The 24,832-nt window shown below is 46.4% G+C and overlaps 1 protein-coding gene across 5 annotated transcripts in view; it reads left to right on the top strand.

The window, feature by feature from the left end:
- The first annotated feature begins 1,803 nt into the window (after nt 1-1,803).
- Nucleotides 1,804-24,832, top strand: part of TRAF3 (TNF receptor associated factor 3) — a 111,921-nt gene continuing 88,892 nt past the window's right edge. For all 5 annotated transcript variants that reach the window (XM_060156218.1, XM_060156383.1, XM_060156294.1 and 2 more), the window contains exon 1: nt 1,804-2,046. The gene's annotated coding sequence lies outside the window, so the exon portion shown is untranslated. The remainder of the gene's footprint in view (nt 2,047-24,832) is intronic.

Below are 24,832 nucleotides of genomic sequence, written 5' to 3'. Positions count from 1 at the left end.
GGGAGGAGATGGGCGGATACACAGAGGCCTGGGAGCCGGGGGTGTGGGAAGCAGTGTGGACCCTGCCCTTTGAGGGCAGGGTCTTTACGGCTTCTGACAGGCAGGAAAGGACACCCAAAGCTCTGGAGAGGAAGCCACGGAGAGGGAGGGAAGGAGGCGCTCATCTGGTGACCTAGGTTCGGGTTGGAGCCCAGGAGTCTGTGTGAGAGGGTTGGCTGGGGCTGGCTGTCGCCCTGACATGGGTGCTGGGGGAACCACAGCCATCTTGGGGTCTCTGTCTGAACTCAGCTGTGCCCTTTCAGTGGCCCAAGCAGGGGCGCTGCTGTAGCCTGGCCGAGTCCCCACCTCTGTGGCTGGAGAGCAAGTGCCAGTCGGGCTGATGGGGCCAGAGCCGTGGGCTGTCGAGGGTTCTGGAATGTTCCACAGAGGAAGTCTCCAGAGGAGATGCTGGACTTCCTGCCTCTATTCAACAAGTCATTGGAGAAATATAAGAAGGGAGCCTGGCTTACGCTGGTCACACAGGTCTCAGCGCTGGTCTGGGGGTCTTTATGAGCCTTCCTGAGCAGAGAAAAAGGAAACATCATTCCATCTCCTCAGTGTTAACTTGTAAACTCGTGCAGAGGTGGCCTTGCTCTTTGGTTGGCCTGGAGCCTCGCAGAGACAGGCCGTCCATTGCGCCCCATCTTGCCAGGCCCAGCCGGACTGAACACCGTCTTAGAGGACCATAGGGAATCCTTCATGATTCGGGGGGGCAGAGGGCCGAGGCCCCTGGAGAAGTAAGTGCCCTGACTCTGGAGGCTGCACACGCCCCTGAAGGCGTGGGGTCCAGGGAGGAGAGGGGTGCGCGGGGCAGCAGGATCTCTGTCCTGGGGCCCCAGGCCAGCTTATGGCAAACTGGCCACACTCTTCGCACTTGACCAAGACACAACTTCCTGGGTGTGGGAAGACCCCAGAGAGCAAGGAAATGCCAACCAAACCAACGCTGAGACAGCTCCCCGCTTAGTGAAGGAGATCAGGGCCCAGATGTCGCAAGTCTCCTTCAGCTCCACCACCTGCTCGTGCGGACGAGAGGGAACGAGTGTAGGAGCGAGTGTGTATGTGTGAGAGTGTGCCGTGTGCATGGGTGTGAGGGAGCGTGGGTGTGTGAATGCGTGTACAAGTGTGAGAGCACGTGATCGTGTCTGTGACCAAGTGTGTCTCCGAGAGCGTGTGAACATGTGTCTGTGAGAGTATGCATGTCTTGTGAGCATGTGTGTCTGAGTGTGAGGGACAGTGTGTAAGAACGCATGTTGGCTGAGTGTGTCTGAGCCTGTGTCTGTGAGTAGTTGTGTGAGACTGTGTGTTGAATGTGTGTCCGTGTGCGTGTGACCGAGAGTGGCTGCCCTGCTGAACCGGGTGACGCCATCGCTCCCGACTGCGAGGGGACCTGCACCTTTCGGGCCCCCACGAGGCTCGCGTGGCTTTTCGACCCGGAAAGGGGTGGAGGCCCGGGGTGAGGCCCGGGGGGGGGGGCGGCTGGGGGGGCGGGAGGGCGCGCGGCGGCTGGCAGGCGCTGGGGGCGCCCGAGGCCGCCCCCGCCCGCGCCGTGGCGCCGTTGCTAAGGCCGGCCGACTGGCGCCGGGCTGGAGGGCTTAGCAACGGGAGGCGGGTGCGCGCGGGCCGGGCGGGTGCGCGCGGGGCCGCGGCCCGTGGGGCCGGCCGCGCTCGCGGGCTCCCGCAGCTCCCACGCGTGCGCGCGCGCGGGGCCTGGCGGCGGGGGCGGGACGGGCGCGCGCCGGGGCGCGCTCCAGCGGCCGGCGGGGATTTCCAGCGCGCGAGAGGAAGTGACTGCGAGAGGGTGCGTGAGGGCGAGGGAGCGCGGCGCGGCGCGGCCGCCGCGTGCGCGAGCCGGGTTGCAGCCCAGCAGGGACTTTCCAGCCGGCGGCGGCGGCGGCCGCCGGCCCTTCCCCGCCCCCCGACATGGGGCTGCCCGGGGAGCAGGACGCTGCGGACCGCGGCGGAGGACGCGCCCAGCGCCCCTGAGCCGGCCGAGCGGCGCGGACGCGGGTAAGGGGCCCGGCGGGTGGCGGGCGGCGGACGGCTCCATCCCCGGCGGCTCCATCCCGCGCCCTCGGCGGCGGGCGGGCCCGGGGCCGGTCGGCGCGGGGCCGGGGCGGCGCAGGCCCGGCGGCCGGCGGCGAGTGCCCGGTACGGCGCCGCCTCGCCCCAGCCCCAGCCCGGGCCCGCCCGCCCCCCGGGCGCCTCAACTTCGGGAAACTTTGTCCTCCGGCCCGGCCCGGCCGGGGCCCGCGGGCCGGGGCTCCCGCAGCTTTTCAGGAAACGGGGCGCCGAGGCCTCTTGGAAACGTGACCCCCCCCATCGGGGTGGCGAGAAATCAGCATCTCCTGCGAGGCTGTGTGTTGCGGGGTGAGGAGCGGACCGATTCGGGTGTCTACATAGCCGAACGTGTTCACCCTGGGCTGGCTTAGGCTTTTTTTTTTTTTTAAAGCCATTATTTAAAAGTTTATACTGAGTCATTCCTCTGCAGATGAACCTCTGATTCATAATCGGAGAGCTGCAGTGGCCTCGGTGGCAGGCGGGTACTGGGATCCAGTTTGGGGCGAAATGCACACATTCCGCCTTTGGTTAATTGCTCCTGCACACTTTGCCACGTTTTCACTGTCACCCTGTTGGGGACATCTATTTAATATTTAGGCCTTTAGAAAGAATTCCGTGTGGAAGAATATTCTTCACCTTTCACTTGAAAACATAGCAGCAAAATGGAAATGAATGATGTGTTGTGGACGTGCTTTGAAATTTAAGAAGCCTTCATATAATTGTCCATTTGAAGGAAGCAATTTTTTTTTAACATCTGTATTGGAGTATAATTGCTTTACATTGTTGTGTTTCTGCTTTATAACAAAGTGAATCAGCTATACGTGTACATATGTCCCCTCCCTCTTGCGTCTCCCTCCCTCCCACCCTCCCTATCCCACCCCTCTAGGTGGTCACAAAGCACGGAGCTGCTCTCCCTGTGCTATGCGGCTGCTTCCCACTAGCTATCTGTTTTACATTTGGTAGTGTGTATATGTCCATGCCACTCTCTCACTTCGTCCCAGCTTACCCTTCCCCCTCCCCGTGTCCTCAAGTCCATTCTCTACGTCTGCGTCTTTATTCCTGTCTGAAGGAAGCAATTTTATTTCATGTTTTTGGTATTAAGCCGTGAATCAGTTTTCAGAATGAGATGGGGAGTGTGTGTGTGTGTGTGTGTGTGTGTGTGTGTGTTATTTATTCATTTATTTTTGTGGAGTCATAAAGGCTGTATTGAGTAGCGTTGTCGCCGCTTCTTAATTTACATTCACAGCATACAACTGAGGAGGAGCCATAATTTTTTTTTTTCCCCTAGCATTTGCTGGTGAAGCTTTTGGAAATGTTGTGTTCTGTAATCTTGTATATGTCTATAAAATCCTTATCTAAAGAAACGACCAGGTGGACCATCAGTTGGTGCTAAAACCTTCTTTCACATCTTTGAAAATGGCCTGTTTAAAAGGCTGCATCATATGTAGGATGTCTGGCAAAAGAGTGTACGTTCGTTTTTCAAATGAAAGGAAATACTTGTGTTTTCACCGTGTGGTGACAATATGTATACTGAGAATTAGTCCAAGGTGAAAAATTCTTTGGCCAAAACAAAAATAAGCCTTATCAGTGTGAAAACTGTAAAATACATGAGATTGGAAATCTGGTGAGTAGGTGCTCAGGACAGAAACCCTGACAGACCTGGGATTCCCACATCACTAGTTAAATCAGACCTTATCAGGGATGAGGTTTAAGATGTAAGGTGTCTCACCCAGACGCCATCTGTTCCAGCTGTCACAATGCAGAAGCCGGGAAAGCAGAGAGCTGGCAGGGAGAATTCCAGCTTTTTTTTTTTTTTTTTTTAAGACGTTCATGTGAATTTTTCTGTGAGGGGAAGAAGACCAATTATTTTCCTTGGATGCTATCCATTAATTTTGGAATTAATAAGATGGCCTCACTCCTTGTAAAGCAGGGTGTAAAGACCTTCCACTGGAAACAGGCAATAGCAGTGGCCAGTTGTTTCTGTTAATACCATCAAAATATTCCTGCTCTTGTTCGTGCCTTGAAGAGAGTCCTTCGTTTAACTGAAACATCTGAGCGGCTTCTTGCTGTTCTCCCCTGTGTTTGGGATTTTGATTCCGTAAACAGCCCTGCTAGAATCCCTTTAATTGTTCACTGTGCAAAGCGAGAAGGGCCTTGGGGGTGGGGTGGGGGGTGGGCGGTGTCAGGATAGATGTGCTAGTAAGCTGAAGGATGAGAATGATTTATCACTCTCTTAAAGTCCTTTTTTATGATGTTAAAGCTGCACTTCAAGAAAAACTGTCACTGCGGTGTTGCAAGTCTAGGCTAGCGCAAGCAAGCAAAGGAAATTGCGTTAAATTTGCCCATCTCTATTTTCTCATCTTTGTAGAGCAAGACTCTCCAAAGGGCAAGTGATCTAACCTATCAAATGTTATGCAATAGCTGAGTTTCCTTGTAATGGTCAATTTAAGAACTTAACTTAGCAGAGGAGATCTCTTATGGCCAAGGCCTCTGCATCAGTTCCATGGAATCAGGACCCCCCCTGCCACATGCTTCTTTACAAGTGTTTATAGAGGAAGAAAAATTATTATTATTATTATTTTTTGCTGGGGAAGGAGAGTTATAATATTGACTTCAGATACAGAGAGAAACTAGGAAGAGAGCTACAAAGTGAGAAAGAAGGAGGTGAGGCCAGTGGATTTGGAAGACGACCAGGGAGAGGCAGCCGAGGCCTAAATGTGGAGATGATGCTTCGACTAGTTCCGGGCAGAAGGAACGAAGCTAGTGTGAGAGAGGGCCGGATGCCTGCGGGCAGGAGGGCAGTAGAGAGAGGTGAATGGGGATGGGGTGTCTTGTGCCACAGCAGCAGACTTTGGGTCCAAAGGAGCTCATGGAGGTAGAAGACAATGCAATTTTAAACAGAAAACATTGTATGTGCTTGTGTAATATCTATTATTCATAAAAACTCTAAAAAATACAAAATGGCTTTCCCATTTTGGAGGGCCTTTACTAACTGGTCTGCACAGCACTATTCTACACATAGTGAGGGGTGGGGGACTGACCAGTCTAGGAAGGAGAAGGTGAGATTTTTTATCATTAAGCATGAAAACCTCTTGGGGGCCAGAATTGCTTGTCTCCCTATGCAGACGCTTTGGGGTGAGGCTGGCAGGTGGTGAGATGTCATAAATGCAGGTGACTGTGTTGGTTTCTGTCAACTCCGGAAATCAGGTGGGAATCTCTTGCTGAATTCTGTATTCTTCGAGATAAGTAGATCGTTAACTGGGGTTTGGGAGTCTTTTTCTCATTTAATTTGATGTTCAATGAATGTGCCTTGAGTTCTCATTATGTTCTAGTTATTGCGCTAAGTTGAGGGAGATACTGCACCTGCCTTTGAGGGCATGGTCTGCAGAAGTCCGGGGCATCTTGGCCCCTGTGCGTGGTGAAGGAGATGCCAGAAACCAGTGGGTATTTGACTGAGGTAGCACCAGGACTGAAGCCTGTGCCAGGGAGGGTGAGGAAGAATGATTTCACCACCCTGCCCTCAGGGAGCTGGCTGCTCAGCTAGAGGGTGAAGACCCACTAGGAAGAAGCTAGAAAAGTCATACAGTGTAGGCTAATGTGAATCAGTGGGTTGTGCAGAGGACTGGAAGTATGGTGGAAGTTCAGGAAAGGGAAGGACAGCTCCTGGCTGGCGGGGGTAGCCAGGGAAGGCTTCTGGGGAGTGGGCGTTGAGACCCAGTGTCGGGAAGGCAGGTGCCATGGGCCCATCCGGGGCCTCTTGCAGGGCCCTGAGAATGGCAAGAAGAGGATTTCTCCCCTCCTGGCTTTGTTTTGGTAGCGTGGCATCTGACATGTGCAGTCCTGTTGCTTCTTGCCAGTAGATACAGTCCTGGTGACGCTACTGGTCAGTGGGTTTCCGGTCGTGATGTTTCCCGTGCTGTCCTCTGGCGCCTGCCAGGCCCTTTGTGACCCGGAGCTCAAGCGGGTCGGGAGGTCTGCCCCACGATGGGCCTGGTCTATGGTGGGGAACAGAGCAGTGGGCCCCAACCTGGGCAGCAGCACTTTGCTGTCCCTGATGTTTCTCGTTGTAGGTAGAAAGTATCAAAAGGTAGTGGCGGGCTTCCCTGGTGGCCCAGTGGTTGAGAGTCCGCCTGCCAATGCAGGGGACACGGGTTCGTGCCCCAGTCCGGGAAGATCCCACATGCCACAGAGCGGCTGGGCCCATGAGCCATGGCCGCTGAGCCTGCGCGTCCGGAGCCTGTGCTCCGCAACGGGAGAGGCCACAACAGTGAGGGGCCCGCGTACCGGGAAAAAAAAAAAAAAAAAAAAAAGGTGGTGGCGAGGGGAGGGGTGTAAATGTAGATTTCCCCCCAAATCTGCTGCTGTGTCATCCATGCTGAAATGACCTAAATCTCTTTAATTCGCAAGAAATAAAAAAGTGCCCTGTAATTTCATTTCATGGTTTACTTTCTCCTAGCGTTTGCTCCATGCTGGTTTTTGACTCCATTTTTTTTTTTCGGCCTCAACACAAGGCTTGTGGGATCTTAGTTCCCTGACCAGGGATTGAACCCTGGGCCCTAGGCAGTGAAAGCGCAGAGCCCTAACCACTGGACCGCCAGGGAATTCCCGACTCCATGTTTTTTTTCCTCCATGTTTTTTTAATGGAGGTTATTTGGTAACTTTTATGAGGCCATTCTACCAAGAAAGATATCATGCCTGCTGTTCTGATATCCTGATTTCCTTTCCAATTAAAACACTGATTCTATGGCAAAACCTAAAAGCGTATTTGTTGGAAACTTCGTTTCTTTAAGTGGAGAGAAAAGCTAAATTGACTAGCTGATTGGGATAATGTCATCTTTAGGACAACAGTAGCATCAAAATACTAAAACATTAGTTTCCGGGAGTCATAATTATAGTGAAGGTTTTCAGAGACTAACTTTGTACCCTGGAAGGTTAATGTCCAATAGGAGGCCTGCATACACTTGAGGTGATTAGGTGCTGGTCAGGCCCCCACTCCCCCCCCAGGACCTGGCACATGGTGGACTGACCCTCCATCAATGTTTGTGTTCAGAATCTGCAGGTTTGGGAAGGAAGAGGGGTGTGGCAGATGCCCACACAGTGGCTCCATGTGGCTTGGCATACGTGTCTGCAGGTGGGTGTGCCCTGGAGCTGGCCTCCCTTGACTGCGCTTCTGCTCCCCCCACCTCTCATCCCCTGTTCTGATGGCGCTTAGCTCCCTGGTTTGTTGTGTTAGGGGGCTTGTAAGATGGAAGGCTTCATTTGACATTTAAACTTCCGTGGGTGCATAGCCTGATATTTGAAATGTTATTGTAGGGTAAATTAAGTGTTTTGGTTTCAGAAGGCTTTTTTGTGTGAGAAAGGGCATGGCATGGTTTTAGTGCAGTATGTCTCAAACCCTTGATAGGAGTCTAAGCCCATTAAAGTTTTATCTTAAAATTGAATAGGACTTTTACATTGTACTCAGTAATATGTCCCCCCCCAGGCTTTGAGTACATTCGATTCTCCAGAAGATGCATTGTGTTCATCCTTGGCTTCCCTAGGATCTGTGAGGGGTCCCCTGGCATTCCTACCATGTGTCCTTGGGGCTGTCCACCCCCTCACTTGAGAAGTGTGGGCATGGTGGAAGGCACCAGCTTTAAAGATCTGAATCCCAGTCCTGCCCTCTGTACACACTAGCAGAACAACCCTGGGCAAGGCTGCTGGGCCTCTCTGAGTTGGTTTATCCATCTGTAAAATGGGATGGATAGCACCATGTACAGACTTGCTTCTTATGAATGAAATGGACAAGAAAGCCTTCTACTGATGTCAATTTTCATAGTAATAGAGGGTTGAGATGTAATGGAGTAAGAGCGTTAAGGTCTTAGAATACAAACATAACGTGTCAGATCTCGGTGGGGGCTGTAGAGATTTTCTAGTTGAGTTCCCTCTTTTTATATGGGAGGCAGCTGAGGCTCAGAGTGTTTGCGTAAGTAACTCTCCCAAGTCAGATCGTTATCTGGCAAAGCAGGGACTATTCACCCAGAGTAGTGGTTTTTTGGGGTTTTTTTTTTTCCCCTTGCAGTCTTCATTTTTCCAAGATTGGCCCCAGGGAAGCTGCTTGGCCTCTAATTCCAACTTGGGATAATTGAAAATTATTTAATCAACACACATTTTTTTGAGAACTTACCCAGGAGCTATGCTAGTTGCCAAAGCTAAAAAGTAAAGTAAGATGCTGTATGATCACTACCCTCAAGGAGCTTCTGTGAGATGACTAAGCCAGAAGAACCATTTGGTTACAGCACAGTGTGGTGGGTGCCATGGTGGTAGGACAGAGGCGCTGTGGAAGCGCGGAGGTGTTTTCCAAGGGAGGGTGAGCGTGCGCAGAAGGAAGGAGCGTGTCAGGGGACCTGTGAGCCTGCAGAGGCTCCCTGTGGCTGCCGTTCAGGGGACAGGGCTCCGGAGAAGGGAACTGCCTGCCTTGGGGTGCCACCTTGGTGCCAGCCTAACTTTTGAGGGAAGAATCGTCCCCGTTTTACAGATGAGGAAAAGGAAGAGCATCGGGCCTGTTGGGCTCTATTATAGAGTTCGTGTTTTCATCACTGTGCTCTGTGGTCAGTTTAAGCTGAATTACAATCCGGTTTTAGATTTTGTTCTTATTCTAGACTTTTTAGTTTTGCTTTCAGATTCTAGATGTTTTAGTTTTGCTGCTATATAGTGCTTTTAAAAAGACACTGTGTATTTTTCCAGCATATATATATATATATATTGTGTGTGTGTGTGTGTGTGTGTGTGTGGTACGCGGGCCTCTCACTGCTGCGGCCCCTCCCGCCGCGGAGTACAGGCTCCGGACGCGCAGGCTCAGCGGCCATGGCTCACGTGCCTAGCCGCTCTGCGGCACGTCGACTCTCCCGGACTGGGGCACGAACCCGCGTCCCCTGCATCAGCAGGCGGACTCCCAACCACTGCGCCACCAGCGAAGCCCCAGCATATATTTTTCATGCGGCCTTTCCTTTCCTCCAACATCTGTTTTGCCTGTATCGACTTACTTTTCCAGGTGGTACTCCATTTCGTCTCTCTGTTTTGAGTTATTTTCTTAGAGCAGCAACATTGCATTCCACATCCTTTAATAAGTTCAGTTAAGGCGTTCTTTACCCTGTGGTTCTCGCGGAGGAAAGGCCCCAAACTTGACTTACTAATGTGTTTTCTTTCTCCTTTCTCTCTCTTAATTTACATTTAAACCGGTAGTCTAGTAATAATGATAGAATTTAGTCATTATATTTTTACAAGGTTTTACAAATATTAGCTCATTAGTGGTGAACAAGTCCTGGAGGCCTGGTCACTCTGTAGAGAGCTGGTTACAGCCAGCATAGGCAGCTTTCCACCCATTCATCTGGAATTTAATTATAACTGCGGATTGCTTATGGGAATACGAGTTAAAGGCAATGAAGCCTTCTCCACAATTAGCAGGGAAATTATGTCATTGGCTATTTTGGAGAAGATTTTACATGGCTCTTCTGCTAGAACCACTGTAAAGTTTTGAACACGGAACCAGGAAGGGTCGTGATGGCTGGACTGAGGTGAGGGGACTTGTTTCATAGCCATCTGTACCTGCTCCAGGGGGGGCTGTGAGTAAGGGGACACAGCTGGACACTGAGGCCTAGATGACGAGCTTCTTAAGGACAGGGTCACTTCATCGTATTTTCACAGTCTGGCTTAAGATGTACTTAGGCCATCTTAGACAAATTTATGTATGAAAAGAGTATGGGTCTGAAGTCAGACCCAATTTGAATTCTGGTCCTTCCTTTAGCTAACTATGATAGTAAGTTCTTTATCCTTTCCGAACCTCAGTTTTCTCATCTGTGAAAAGGTAGTTGTGAGGACCGAAAGTGAGAATGTGAGTGAATGTGAGAACCTAGCATAGCATGAGTGGTAATTCCTTTCCCTCTTTCCTTTCCTGAGCGATTCCCTAAAGGGAGAACATGCCTTGTTAGCAAAGTGAATGATGGGCTCTCTTGGGAGTATGGCCTGGCCCTGGATGACAAGTAGGGGTAGAAGAAGCACATTATTGGACTGTCAAGAAATTATTTGTAACAAAGAATAAAATATCTGGAAACTAAAAATCACTGTATATTTGCAAAAAAAGGAATAAATGTCTATAGATAGGCCCTCACTTTTTTAGAAAAACAAATTTTACATATGATTTTTGATAAATTAAAAATTACATTTTAGGGCTTCCCTGGTGGCGCAGTGGTTGAGAGTCCGCCTGCTGATGCAGGGGATGCGGGTTTGTGCCCCGGTCTGGGAAGATCCCACATGCCGCGGAACGGCTGGGCCCGTGAGCCATGGCCGCTGAGCCTGTGCGTCCGGAGCCTGTGCTCCGCAACGGGAGAGGCTACAACAGTGTGTGAGGCCCGCGTACTGCAAAAAAAAAAAAAAAAAAATTACGTTTTAGTACTTTTTTCCCATTATTTAGCAGAATAATATTCTTAAATTCATTCCAATCTCTGTTCAAATATCACCTCTTCTAGGAGGTTTTCCCTGAACACCCTAGTTAAAATAGCCCATGCTGTCACTCTCTGGTCTCTTAACCTTGCTTTCTTAATTCATAGCAGAAAATTTTTTTTCGACACCTTAACCCAGTTACCAGGAGAGTGCCTGGAGTATGTTAGATACTCAAGTATTTGTATGAATCAATCAATCAATAAACTACAGTCCAACCAGATTTTCTTTTATTGAGGCAAAATTCACATAATGTTCAGTTAACTGTTTTAAAGTGTATAGTTCAGTGGTATGTAGTGTATTCATAATTTTGTGCAACCACTAGTTTCAAAACTTTTTCATCACTCTGTAAAAAAATCTGTACCCATTAAGTAATCATTCCCCATCCCCCCTTTCTTCTAATCTGATAATCTCTAATCTGCATTCTGTTGCTATAGATTTGCTTGTTCTGAGTATACCATATAAAAGGGATCATACAGCCCGTGACCTTTTGTGTCTAGCTTCTTTCACTTAGCATAACATTTTTGAGGTACATCCAAGGTGTAGCATGTATCAGTAGTTTGTTCCTTTTTTTGGCCAAATAATATTCCATTGTTTGTATATATCACTATTTATCCATTCATCCACTGTTGGACATTTGGATCGTTTTTACCTTTTGGCTATTATGAATAATGTTTACAAGTTTGTATGTAGACACAGTGTTTTCATTTCTCTTGGGTGATATATCTAGGAGTGAATTGCTGGGTCATGTGGTCATTCTGTGTCTAACTTGTTCCCACCTGCAATGTACGAGGGTTCCAGTTTCTGCACATCTTTGCCAACATTTATTTTGTTTTGTTTTGTCTTGATTAAAGCTATTTTAGTGGATATAAAATGGTATCTCATTGTCGTTTGGTATTTCCTTAGCGACCGACCAATGATATTGAACATCTTTTCATTGTACATCTTTTTTGGAACAATGTCCCTTCAAGTCCTTTGCCCATGTTTTAGTTGGGTTGTTTGTCTTTTTTTTGACATGTTTGTTGAGTTGTAAGAGTTCTCTATATATTTTGGGTATTAAACCCTTAATAGATATATGACTGACAAATATTTTTTCCCATTCTGTAGGTTGTTTTTTCACATTCTTGATAGTGTCCTTTGATGCACAAAAGTTTTTAATTTTGTTGTTTTTGTTCCTTGTGCTTTTGGTATCAAACCTGAGAATCCATTGCCAAATCCAAGGTCATGAAGATTTACCCCTATATTTTATAGTTTCATCTCTTACATTTAGATCTTTGGTCCATTTTGAGTTAATTTTTGTATTTGGAATGAAGTAGGAGTCCCACTTCATTCTTTTGCATTTGATTATTCATTTGTCCCAGCACCGTTTGTTGAAGAGACTATTCTTTCCCCGTTGGATGGTATTGGCACCTTTGTTGGAAATAAATTAGCTGTGGGTGTTTGAATTTATTTCTGGACTCTCAGTTCTATTCCATTGGTCTATATGCCTGTCCTTCTGCCAGTAGCACACTGTTTTGATTATCGTAGCTTTGTAGAAAGTTTTGACGTAGTAAGTTTGAGAAGTGTGAGTCTTCCAACTTTATTTTTCTTTTTCAGTATTGCTTTGGCTACTTGGCACCTCTTGTAGCTCCATATTAATTTGAGGATCAGTTTTTCTCTTTCTGTAAAAAGGTCATTGGAATTTTGACAGGGATTGCATTGAATCTGCTTTGGGGAATTGCCATGTAGTATTAAGTCTTCCAATTCATGACTATGGGATGGCTTTCTATTTATTTACACCTTTAATTTCTTTATTTTAAATAAATAACTAAATTTTTGGCTGCGTTGGGTCTTCATTGCTGCGTGTGGGCTTTCTCTAGTTGCAGCGAGAGGGGGCTGCTCTTCGTTGTGGTGTGCGGACTTCTCATTGCGGTGGCTTCTCTTGTTGTGGAGCATGGGCTCTAGGCATGTGGGCTTCAGTAGTTGTGGTTCACAGGCTCAGTAGTTGTGGCTCACGGGCTCTAGAGCACAGGCTCAGTAGTTGTGGCACATGGGTTTAGTTGCTCTGTGGCATGTGGGATCTTCCCAGACCAGGGCTCGAACCCGTGTCCCCTGAATTGGCAGGTGGATTCTTAACTGCTGTGCCGCCAGGGAAGTCCAACACCTTTAATTTCTTTCGGCAAGATTTTTTAGGTTCAGTATATAAATTTTTTACCTCCTTGGTTAAATTTATACCTGGGTATTTTATTCTTTTGGATGCTATTATAAATGGAATTGTTTCCTTAATTTTCTTTTTGAATTTTTTATTGCTGGTGTATAAAAACACAACTGATTTTTGTGTGTTGATCATATACCCTGCGATCTTGCTGAATTTAGTTATTACCTCTATTAGTTTTCCATGGGATTTTCTATATATAGAACCATGTCATTGGCAAATAGTGATAGTATGTTTCTTTCTTTGCAATGTTGGTGCCTTTTATTTCTTTTTCTTGCTTAATTGCTCTGACTAGGACTTCTACTGCAGTGTTGAATAGCAGTGGTGAAAGCAGACATCTTTGTCTTGTTCCTAATCTTAGGGGAAAGCTTTTCAGTGTGATTATGAAGTTATGTGTGGCTTTAAAAAAATAAATGACCTTTGTCATGTTAAGGAAGTTCCCTTAAATTCCTAGTTTACTGATTGTTTTGTGATGAAAGGTTGTTGAATTTTGTCAAATGCTTTCTGTGTGTCTATTGATATGGTCATGTGTTTTTTTCCTCCTTCTTCTATTAATGTGGTGTGTTTCATTAATTGATTTTTGTATGTTGAACCTCCCTTGCTTTCCTGGGATATATCTCACTTCATCATGGCGCAGAGTCCTTTTAATGTGTTGTTGGATTTGGTTTGCTATTTTGTTGAGAATTTTTGCATCTATGTTCATATGGGATATTGGTCTATAGTTTTCCTTTCTTGTATCTTTGTCTGGCTTTGGTATCAAGGTACCAACTGCATTTTGACTATACATTGTGTTTCTTCAGAATTTTGAAACCTGTCCTCAGTAGTGTATAGAGAATTTTAGGAGGGTTTTGAAGCAGACAGGACAACTCTTCAGTGATGATCATACCACATACCTCCTTGCTTTCTTAAATGAGGCTGCCCCAATGGCTAATACCTAGGAAAATCCTGGCTGACATCACCACCATAACTCTGTGTCCACCAGTGGTGAATGGAGGAAGGGGTTCTATTCCTGATGCCAGTCCTGGAGCTTCTGTCATTTCCTGAAAAAGCCACAGATTGTTCCAGATAATGAGTGCTGAGTAACAAACCATCCTAAGCGTCTGTGACCTAAAACAGTAATTTGTTATTAGATAGTATGGTTCTGTGGGTTGTTCAGGCAGGGCTCAGCTGGATGATGATTCTGCTGTATGTGGCATTAACTGAGGGCTCTCACTGGTATTTATCTGGCCTCTGGTCTGGTCCGGAGGGTCCAGGATGGCTATACTCACATGCTTGGATGGTTGGAAGGCCAGGCTTAGTGGTTCCTCACTTTCCACATAGTGTCAGGGCCTCATCGTGTGGCCTCTCTGCTTGGGTGGTTGGACTTCTTACATGTCAGCTGTAGACTCCTAGAGTGATTGCTCTAGGAGAGTAAGTGGGGATGACAAATCGGTGTAGCATTACTCTTTCTTTCTCTTTAATATTTATTTATTTGGTGTGCTGAGTCTTAGTTGCGTCAGGCAGGCTCCTTAGTTGTGGCATGCATGTGGGATCTAGTTCCCGACCAGGGATCGAACCCGGGCCCCCTGCATTGGGAGCGCGGAGTCTTATCCACTGCACCACCAAGGGAAGTCCCAGTGTAGCGTTACTCTTGCTGTGTTCTGTTAGTCGAAGAACCCACAGAGTACTCCCAGATTAAGCAGAGGGGACATAGAGCCTACCTCTTGATAAGAGGAGTGTCAAGGAATCTGTGACTGTCTTTAATTCACTACATGTATGGTGGTTAGATTCCACAGTGCTGTCAGCAATATGCATATTGTATATATTTTTTAAGAGAGGCTGTTGTGGGCTAAAATGGAAACACCAACTGTTGTGTGTTACCCATTTTCTGTGAGAAAGTGCATTCTGTATTCTGAACCAAGAATTCATGAATAAACTTTTGAAATACACCCATTCATGAAATGGTAATTGTCTGTATAAAATGTGTGCTTTATTTAATCAGGCATCCTTGATCATCTATTTGCCAGGAGTTTTTCAAGTATAACTTTGAGTCCATAAATTTTCCCTTCCTATTAGTTCATTTAAAAAATTATTTGAAAACTTCACTTTCATTTTGAAGAGTACTGTAGTTCTCTCTGTTCTTAAAGTTTCATTGAGAATATATTAGTAAGCTTATATATACTAAATATCCTTTTTTCACCCTAGATCATTCTAGTAAATCCCCTAGAGATGTAATAGAATAAAGTTGGAGCTGTTTGTGTATAAAAGGGTGGGATAATTTGACAGCATGTGCAAGACGTGTGTATGCACTGGTTCAACAGGAAATCTCATTTTCTGTATATCTACCTTCTCCGCCTATCTCAGCGGATTGTTGCAGCACTATTTGAGTGGGAGCACATATGATGAGGTCAGAGGGGACTGAGGGTGTGGAATTAAATAATGAACAAGGAATCTGCATCTTTGTTCCAGTGGAGCCACCAGGTATCGGGATTAATATGGTGGAGGGGGCAGAGCTATGTCCCACGTGCGCCCTTTGCTTGCGCCCTGCGCAGAGAGCCCCACTCACACAGTGCTGCCCTGAGGCCTCCGGGCCCAGAGGTGCACAGCAGGAGCTGCCCAGCTCTGTGTTTCCCAAATGTGGCTTGCTTTTGTTCCCGGATACCCATCATCCCTGGGCATGTAACCTTCTGTCCAAAGTAGATATGAATGAAGAGAGTCAGCCACTTTACATGGTTGATGTGCTGGAGAGACTGACTGATGCATGGAATTTCAGGGAGTCCTGGGAGCTCCTGGACCCCCTGCCTTCGTGCCTGTTGTAAGAACCTCTGGTCTAGATGGTCTGAGGTCTCTTATAGTAAAGTTTTATGTGAAACTTTATGTGTACACACACACACACACACACACACACACACACACACACACAATTTTTTTTTTGGTATGGGGTGCCCATTTCTTACTCTGTCCTTTCTGTGAATTCCCAAAATTTGCTGGCCTTTGCCATTTCATCAGGGAGAAAGTAATTGCTCTCTGCGGGTTTTGGGGGATGCTTCTTTTGATACTTCATTCACTATCACTATCATTCACTATCACCTTCAGGATGTTCTCTGAAGAACTATCACCTTTTCATTCACTATCACCTTCAGGATGTTCTCTGCCAGAATGTGGTGACTGTGGCCCAGGGGTGACTAGCACAGGGGCTAAAGAAGGGTAGTGAGACTTGAGGACTGGGCAGGCTGGTAACGAAGGCAGGGAGGATGGGGGTCAGGAGGGCAGTGGCATTCACAGTGACAGATAAGAGCTCTTGAAGCTTTGACATTCTATTCTTCTAAGTATAACACTGCAGACATAAAAGTTTCTAAATTACATGGAGACCACTGTTGGCGGGCCAGGGGCTGGATTGGAGGTGGCGGGGGGATAGTGGCCTCCCGCCAGTAGAAGCCCTGCCGTGGCAGGACAAGATTCAAGTAGGCGTAGGGACCAGCGAGCTAGACCCGCCATTCTTTGTGGCCTCTGGCAACTTATTTAACCTTTGAAACCCCTGTTTCCTTTCATGGTAGATGGGAATAGTAGTGCCGTGGTTGTTGTGAAAATGAAATAGTAAGCCTTAAAAAATGAATTCACCAGAAAAATGAAATATGGTATTTAAGGCTAAAGGAACAGACATTTTTCAGCCCAGGGAAGAGAAAATAGAGGATATGTCCAGCAAACATTCACCATTTCAGCACATGTTTATCTACTAGGTGCCTGGCTGAGTTTAGTGCTCAGTTGTGTGTGTGTGTGTGTGTGGGCGTGTAAAGTGTATAAGGAAAAACAACATTTAAATGAACACTGACCAAATTTTGTTTAGTTCAGCAAACTTTTTAAAAAAAATGTATTGAAGTATAGTTGATTTACGTCATGTTAGTTTCAGGTGTATAGCACAGTGATTCAGTTATTTACATGTACATATGTATATTTTTCCCTTATAGGTTATTACAAAATATTGAGTATAGTTCCCTGTGCTATACAGTAGGTTCTTGTTGGTTTTTCTATTCATTTTTTTTTTTTTTTTTTTTTTTGCGGTACGCGTGCCTCTCACTGTTGTGGCCTCTCCCGTTGCGGAGCACAGGCTCCGGACGTGCAGGCTCAGCGGCCATGGCTCACGGGCCCAGCCGCTCCGCGGCATGTGGGATGTGGGATCTTCCCGGACCGGGGCACGAACCCGTGTCCTCTGCATCGGCACGTGGACTCTCAACCACTGCGCCACCAGGGAAGCCCTTTCTATTCATTTTTAAAATTAATTAGTTAATTAATTTTGGGCTGCATTGGGTCTTCGTTGCTGCGCGTGGGCTTTCTCTAGTTGTGGCGAGCAGGGGCTACTCTTGTTGCGGAGCACGGGCTCTAGGTGCTCGGGCTTCAGTAGTTGCGGCACATGGGCTCAGTAGTTGTGGCTCATGGGCTCTAGAGTGCAGGCTCAGTAGTTGTGGCACACAGGCTTAGTTGCTCCATGGCATGTGGGATCGTCCCGGACCAGAGATGGACCCCATGTCTCCTGCATTGGCAGGCAGATTCTTAACCATTGTGCCACCAGGGAAGTCCTATCTATTTTATATATAGTAGTGTGTATGTGTTACTCCCAGCCTCCTAATTTATCCCTCCCTCCTCCTTTCCCCTTTGGTAACCATAAGTTTGTTTTCTATGTCTGTGGGTCTGTTTCTGTTTTGTAAATAAATTCATTTGTATCTTTTTTTTTTTTAGATTCCACAGATAAACGATATCATATGATATTTATCTTTCTCTGTCTTGCTTACTTCACTTAGTATGATAATCTCTAGGTCCATCCATGTTGCTGCAAATGGCATTATTTCATTCTTTTTTTATGGCTGAGTAGTATTCCATTTCTTTATCCATTCGTCTGTTGATGGACATTTAGGTTGCTTCCATGTCTTGGCTATTGTAAATAGTGCTGCTATGAATATTGCGGTGCATGTATCTTTTCATTTATTTATTTATTTATTTTGGCTGTGTTGGGTCTTAGTTGTGGCACACAGGATCTCTAGTTGCAGTGGGCAGGCTCTTCATTGCAGCACACAGGCTTCTCTCTAGTTGTGGCACGCAGGCTCAGTAGTTGCGGCACGCAGGCTTAGTTGCCCCACAGCATGTGGGATCTTAGCTCCCCAAGCAGGGATCGAACCCACCTACTCTGCATTGGAAGGCAGATTCTTAACCAGTGGACCACCAGGGAAGTCCCACATGTATCTTTTCGAATGATAGTTTTCTCTGGATATATGCCCAGGAATGGGATTGCAGGATCATATGGCAACTCTGTTTTTAATTTTTTAAGGACCCTCCATACTGTTCTCCATAGTGGCTGCACCAATTTACATTCCCACCAACAGTGCAGAAGGGTTCCTTTTACTCCACACCCTCTCCAGCATTTATTATTTGTAGACTTTTTGATGGTGGCCATTTTGACTGGTGTGAGGCAGTACCTCATTGTGGTTTTGATTTTCATTTCTCAGTTAGCAATGCTGAGCATTTTTTCTCATGCTTGTTGGCCATCTGTATGTCTTCTTTGGAGATGTGTCTAGGTCATCTGCCCATTTTTTGATTGAGTTGTTTGTTTTTTTGATATTGAGCTGTATGAGCTGTTTGTATATTTTGGAAATTAATCTCTTGTCGGTCACATTGTTTGCAAATATTTTCTCCCATTCTGTAGGTTGTCTTTTCGTTTTGTTTATGGTTTCCTTTGCTGTGAAAAAGCTTTTAAGTTTAATTAGGTACCACTTTTTGTTTGTTTTTATTTCCATTACTCTAGTAGACAGATCTAAAAAGATATTGCTGTGATTTATGTCAAAGAGTGTTCTACGTATGTTTTCCTGTATGAGTTTTATAGTATCTGATCTTACATTTAGGTTTTTAATCCATTTTGAGTTTATTTTTGTGTGTGGTGTTAGGAAGTGTTCTAATTTCATTCTTTTACATGTAGCTGTCTAGTTTTCCCAGCACCCCTTATCAAAGAGACTCTCTTTTTTTCCATTGTATATCCTTGCCTTCTTTGTTGTAGATTAATTGACCATAGGTGCGTGGGTTTCTTTCTGGTCTTTCTATCCTGTTCAGTTGGTCTATAGATCTTTTTGTGCCAGTATCATACTGTTCTGATTACTGTAGCTTTGTAGTATAGTCTGAAGTCAGGGAACCTGGTTCCTCCAGTTCTATTTTTCTTTCTCAAGATTGCTTTGGCTATTCGGGGTCTTTTGTGTTTCCATACAAATTAAGAGAAAATTTTTTGTTCTAGTTCTGTGAAAAATGCCATTGGTAATTTGATAGGGATTGCATTGAATCCATAGATTGCCTTGGGTAGCACAGTCATTTTAACAATATTGATTCTTCCAGTCCAAGAACACAATATATCTTTCCATCTGTTGTGTCATCTTCAGTTTCTTTCATCAGTATCTTACAGTTTTCAGAGTAAAGGTCTTTCGCCTCCTTAGGTAGGTTTATTTCTAGGTATTTTATTCTTTTTGATGCAATGGTAAATGGGGTTGTTTCCTTACTTTCTCTGTCTGATCTTTTGTTGTTAATGTATAGAAATGCAGCAGATTTCTGTATGTTCATTTTGTATCCTGCAGCTTTACTAAATTCATTCATGAGCTCCAGTAGTTTTTTGGTGGTGTCTTTAGGATTTCCTATGTATAGTATCATGTCATCTGCAAACAGTGACAGTTTTACTTCTTCTTTTCCAATTTGGATTCCTTTTATTTCTTTTTCATCTCTGATTGCTGTGGCCAAAACTGTGTTAAATAAAAGTGGTGAGAGTGGGCATCCTTGTCTTGTTCCTGATCTTAGAGGAAATGCTTTTCACCGTTGTGTATAGTGGTTAGCTGTGGGTTTGTCATATATGGCCTTTATTGTGTTGAGGTAGGTTCCCTCTCTGCCTGCTTTCTGGAGTCAGCAAATTTTATAAAGCACTTCATGGATGCCAGTCATGCTATTACATGCTAGGGGTGTGTGTGTGTGTAAGTGTGTATATGTGTATGTGTGTGTATATAAATACTGAGACACTCTCTGTGTTCTCAAGAAATTCAGACTGCTCATTTCAACCTGGGACGTTACGCTTTATGAAAGAGACACGTATTAGCTCAGCTTGTCCTAACAAAATATCATAGATTGTGTGGCTTAAGCAACAGGAACTTATTTCTCACAGTTCTGGAGGCTGAAGGTCCAAGATTAAGGTGCCAAGCAGTTCAGTTTCCAGGTGAGCGTTTTGTTCCTGGCTTGTAGGTTGTCACCTTTTCACTGTGTCCTCACATGTTAGAGGGAGGAGCAGGGAGTTAGAGCAGGGAGAAGCAGGCTGCAGGACCACTGATGTCCCTTTCAGTCTGAGGGTTCGTGAACGAAATTTAAAGTCCACTGTTTGACTGGTGTGTGCGCTCAGTTCACGAGTTCATACCCATAGTATAGCAGCAGCCTAAGCGTGACAGCTTCGTTTCTCATCCTTTTCTGCCAACTGTTCCTGCTGGCAGGCGGGCAGCAGTACTTCTTGATTCTGAATTGATGTGTGGTTGCCCCATAGGACTCGGCCTTTCGTGTGGTATGTCTCGGATTTCATCGGTTTCAAAGGAGGTAAGAATGCTTGTGACCCACAGGGCCTGGCATGGTTGAGGTATTCCATCCCTGAGGAACTTAATAACATTTCCTGGTCGTTACTGGAAGCCTCTCAGACTCCTCTGATGGACTGTGGGCACTCTGAAGTGGAACTCCTGACTGAGCTGCCGGCTGCCTTCTCAGAGGCTTCTGTTGTCAGTGCTTTCTTTTCTTTTCTCTTAATGGTTTCATGTCAGCGACTCTGCATCCCAGCTGTACATTAGAATTATTAGAAAGAACCACAAAAGCTGGGGGGCCTTACTTCAGACTATTTCAGTCAGTTAAGGCTCCAGAAAGCAGATTTCCTGGATATCACGCTGATGTGCCCTCAGCAGGGCCGAGAGCCTGTGGTTTAGTAGAAGGAGCTCACTTCTCTCTCCCCAAAGGATGATTCCTGTCCTTAGAGAAGCAGGATCACAGGCCCTCCCTCACACCTGCTGAGTCCCAGGGCGCTTCTCAGCAGAGTGTTCGGGTGATGGACAGGCTTTGGTGCAGAGTGAACTTGGGCAAGTCACTTGACCTCCGGAGCGTCGGGCCTGCACAGTGAGGACGGTAATGTGGGCGCCTCGTCTCTCAGCCACAATTCTGAAGCCACGGAGCCTCTGACAGTGGAATGGTTTTGTCATGGGTTTGGTGCCAAAACCTGGCCTGAACTGTTTTGTTGCTTTTCATAATCTTTATTCCACTTGGTATGAATATTCCTGTATTTCACTGCAGACGGTTAGTTAATGTGTTTTCTTATGGCTGCTGTCCCAGACTTCACTGGGAGTGTTATGTAATATATAATATATGCAATATTTCCTTTCTAAAATCCAAACAGTTCTGAACTCTGAAACACATCTAGCTTTGGTTGGGGTAAGGGATCGTGGAGCTGCAGGGACTCAGCTTACAGGTGGTTATAGGGAGTCAGTATATATCATATTAATATGTGAGTATGTATATAAAACTCCTGGCAGAGTTAGCAGGCACCCAACAGATACAGCTATTAATGCTCTTGTAATTCTGCCATTTATGGATTTATACTTTCCCCCATTTGGTTCCTTTGTTTTCCCAGCACCTTTACATTTGGTATTCCAGGCTTTATTCTTCAGATAATTCAATATCTTCTACAAATCAGAAGTAAATTGAATCTGCAGCTGGGTATCTATCACTTACTCTGTGCATGTATCTGGGCTAGATATCACAGCGGAGTAAAAATCTGCTTATAACATGGTCCCTGCTGGCAGAAAGCTTAGGAATTAGTCCTGGAAATAGAAAACCTGGAAGTTTTTTTTTAAAGCACCTATTTAATAACATTTCAAGCCAAGAGGAGAAGGTGTGTCAGAAGGCAGCCTTTCTAGAGGAAGGGGATTCTTGTTGGGCGCGAGAAACCTGTGCGCTTCTGACTGATGGAGTCTCCCGCAGGTGTTGTGTGCCTGAGGAGACCCCTGGGGCCGGGCCCTGTGGTGGTGAAGGGCCTGAACCCTGGAGCTGGCTGGCCTCCATCTCTCTCAGCCTGTCCTGTCATTTGGGAAGTGTTTGATGACCACTGCATGTACCACAGAAACATGCACAAATATAATTCTTTCTTTTTAAATTAATTTATCTATTTTTGGCTGTGTTGGGTCTTTGTTGCTGTGCGCGGGCTTTCTCTAGTTGCGGCAAACGGGGGGCTACTCTTCGTTGCGGTACACGGGCTTCTCATCGCAGTAGCTTCTCTTGTTGCGGAGCATGGCCTCTAGGTGCACGGGCTTCAGTAGTTGTAGCACGCAGTCTCAGTAGTTGTGGCTCACGGGCTCTAGAGCGCAGGCTCAGTAGTTGTGGCGCATGGGCTTAGTTGCTCCGTAGCATGTGGGATCTTCATGGACCAGGGCTCGAACCCGTGTCTCCTGCACTGCCAGGTGGATTCTTCACCACTGCGCCACCAGGGACGCCCCAAATACAATTCTTGGCTTGGAGGAGGTGACCCTATGAAATGGGCTAAAACAGTTGGCTAAACATTCAGAGAAACGGTATGTTAACTTATGTGCCTTTGTAAACAGCTCCCCCTTCTCATTTTACTGATTTTTCTCTCTGGAGATTTAGAACCTTGGGTTCTCTGGTGTGTTCGTCGGATTCCTTTGATCCATGACTGACGCAGGCTAGGAAGACACGTGGGCCGTGTTCGGTGCGCAGTGGTGGATGTTGAGTATCAGCGTGTCCCAGAATCTCTGCCGTGAGGCCCCTCAGTGACAGAAGAGTGGACCTGTGACATGTACCGTGCGTCACGAGAGGGCCGAGGTGCAGCATTCTAAAGCAGCCTATGCGTTTTCCTATATAACATGTGTTCTAATGGTACAAACCACTAAAAAATCCTCCTGTGTATCAAAACTGACCCTCGGGGACAAGAGAATGTGCCGGTGTTCCCAAGGCCCCCTTACCTACCTCTGCACTTTGAGAGGCACGAGGAGGGATGTTGACCTTCCTTGGGCAGAGCAGCGTCTGTGTTGAGATTGACACATCGTTAATCCCTTAACTACTTACCTTCAGTTTTCTTTTCTTTTGGCCCTTAAGGGACTGTTTGTTCTCCATGTATATCTGGTGCCTTTTGATTTAGATAATTTAGGTAACTGGCAGCCACTTTTGAGCTTGTTAAAAACTTTGAGCTAAGGGCTTCCTTGGTGGCGCAGTGGTTGGGGGTCTGCCTGCCGATGCAGGGGACGCAGGTTCGTGCCCCGGTCCGGGAAGATCCCACATGCCGCGGAGTGGCTGGGCCCGTGAGCCGTGGCTGCTGGGCCTGCGCATCCGGAGCCTGTGCTCCTCAATGGGAGAGGCCGCAGCGGTGAGAGGCCTGCGTACCGCAAAAAAAAAAAACAAAAAAACTTTGAGCTAAGTACCACCATCACCAGTCACGCCCGGGGTTCATTTGGAAGGTTGAGAGACTCACTGGGTGCTTACTGTGTGTGTGAATGCTCTTTTAAGATGGGAGGAAAAAGTTAAAACCTCAGAACTCTGTGGTAAACTGATGTGGGAATCTGATACTACAATGTCTCCAGTGATTTAAAGTGTGTAAGACTTATTAACTTTTTTATAGAGAGCAGTGAGCGTAAAAGCAATGACAGGTAGAGAGAAAGCCCACGTGAGACTGTCACTGCCCCTCGTCCATGCATTCCGGGGTGCTGGAAGCCCCTTGAGGAGGGACTCACCCCTGGGCTGCAGACAGCCCTCCTCGGGGATGCAATGCGCGGGGGCCTGGAGCCAGTACTGCCTAGTTGTCTGCTGGCTGCTCCTGGCTGATGAGCAGGGAGGCCCCAGAAGGTGCCAGGGAGCTGCTTGCATTCAGCCACCTCCGTGCTTCCACCCAGTTGTACATCTGTGAGAACAGCTCCACAAGCCCGTGTTCTCATGTGTGTCTCAGAGGGCCTTGGCCGACACAGGGGGACTCTTCAGCCTGTAGAAAAAGAGAGGCTTGATGAATGAGTTCCCTCACCCGGAGTGTGAGCAGCCCTTCCAAAGATGCTTGCGTTTAGATTCAGACTCTCCAAAGGAAATGTCAGCATTTCTTGATGACATGGTTCAAAACCTCACCAGTGTGTGTGTGTGTGTGTGTGTGTGTGTGTGTGTGTGTGTGTGTGTGTGTGTGTGTGTGTGTGTGTGTGTGTGTGTGTGTGTGTATCTGTTTTGCTTTCAGTTTCCCTAGAGGATGTAATTTGGGTCAGTTTTTAAGTGAGCGGTTCAAACTTAATCGAATTTTATCCCTGTTTCCTTGGTTATGTCAATAACATGGAAAGACCATTTGGGCTAGGATAGTCATTCTCAGCTGGGGGAGGGGGGTGGCAGTTTTGTCCCCCAGGAGACACTTGGCAGTGTCTGGAAATTTGCTGGGGGTGGTTGGGGAGTGCTACTGGTATCTAGTGAGTACAGGGTAGGGGCCCATGGACAGCCTACGGTGCCCGGGATGTCTCCTGCAGCAAACAATTATCAGGAGTGCCAGGACTGAGAAACCCTGGTGTAGAAGTTCTTCAGAGATGTTCTTTTCTTGATTTCCGGTGATGTATGACTGTTAAGATTTAATATTTTTGTAAGGTGAGGTGCTTTCTACCAAAATTCAGTCTTTAGCCGTGAAATGAGATCTTAAGAATTAAAACAACCTTATTTATTTATTTCATTGAGGTATATTTGGTGTTCAGTATTATAGATAAGTTTCAGGTGTACAACAGTGATTTAAAATTTTTAAGGGTTATACTCCATTTATAGTTATTATAAAATATTGGCTATATTGCCTGTGTTGTACAAACCTTTTTAATATAGTGAGGTTCTACTAGAAGTGTGTATTATACTTAGCAGAGGGAACAGAAGCCCAGATGTCCATCAGGTCAGTTTGGAAACCCTTTTTAAGGTAACACAATTTGCATTGAAACTTTGGTCAGCTGAATGGGAATTTTTTCGTAGGTACCATGAGAAAAATAAAATAATTTTCCAGCTGTGGTTCCCAAGTTC

Source organism: Lagenorhynchus albirostris, chromosome 1, assembly GCF_949774975.1.
Source record: "Lagenorhynchus albirostris chromosome 1, mLagAlb1.1, whole genome shotgun sequence".
In the NCBI taxonomy this organism is placed as follows: domain Eukaryota; kingdom Metazoa; phylum Chordata; class Mammalia; order Artiodactyla; family Delphinidae; genus Lagenorhynchus; species Lagenorhynchus albirostris.
Note: the sequence above shows the minus strand (reverse complement) of the source record. Positions and strands in the feature narration are given on the sequence as shown.